General features: G+C 42.3%; 1 long non-coding RNA gene across 1 annotated transcript; it reads left to right on the forward strand.

Moving 5' to 3' along the window:
* Window positions 1–284: 284 nt before the first annotated feature.
* LOC125272990 lies at window positions 285–858 on the forward strand. The gene is made up of 3 exons (XR_007185985.1): window positions 285–347; window positions 415–653; window positions 736–858. It is a non-coding gene; the product is annotated as an uncharacterized LOC125272990 (long non-coding RNA).

The following is an 858-nucleotide window of genomic DNA, read 5'->3' on the forward strand; positions in this document are numbered from 1 at the left end:
TATGTCAACAAAGAAACATTCTCAGCGGATGCGCCAAACGGATTAAGCCTACAGGATCGCATCAAGGAGTAGGATTCTGCTCAACTAAAAGGAAAAGAATTCTACAGCCGCAAAACGAAGCCAACGAAAATTGATCAGAAAAGCTCAGAAGAGAAGCAAGTGTGGCAGGATGAGTTACGTCATCTTATTGGTTGGTTGGTTGGAGTGTCGTTGGTAAACCAATTGAGTGATAATAGCTGCATTATTTAAGGACCCTTATTTTGACGGGTAGGTATGTTTTCTGACTTGGGGTGCTTCTCTCTCTCTCTCTCCCTGGCATTTCCGTTTCCGTTCCATTTTCCATTCAGGTATGTAGAGTTTTTGTTGGTGGTGTAGTGATGCGCATATTGCGAGGTTAATATGCGCTATTTATAGTTTAATTTAGAGCGGAGCTGGTGGCATTTGGCATTGCGGCAAGTTGTGGCGGAGTTCACTTGCAGGTATGTTTTGATACTTAACTTGCGACCATTTAAGTTGTATTATTTATAGCGTGTTGCTTTTAGTAATAGCAGCAAGGGCAGGTGCGTATGTGTGTGAAGGCTGATCGCTGGACTGAGCTGCGGCACCGGTAGTGAGTAACCATACAGCTGTGCGTCCAGTATTCAACATCAATTGTAAGTATGCCGCTTTTGTCTTTCATATTTGTTCTGTTTAATTATTATTTTTTTGACTAATTCTCATACTCCTGGGTTAAAGGGAAAGGGGAACATTGAGTCCAGTTCTCGGCTAGTGATTTCATGTGACGCAGCTGCTGTTTTGCTTACGGATATATTTTGGTTTCGATCGTGTCATTGACTGTCATCTGGACTGTATACTGTT

Source organism: Megalobrama amblycephala, linkage group LG7 (genome assembly GCF_018812025.1).
Source record: "Megalobrama amblycephala isolate DHTTF-2021 linkage group LG7, ASM1881202v1, whole genome shotgun sequence".
Lineage (NCBI taxonomy): Eukaryota > Metazoa > Chordata > Actinopteri > Cypriniformes > Xenocyprididae > Megalobrama > Megalobrama amblycephala.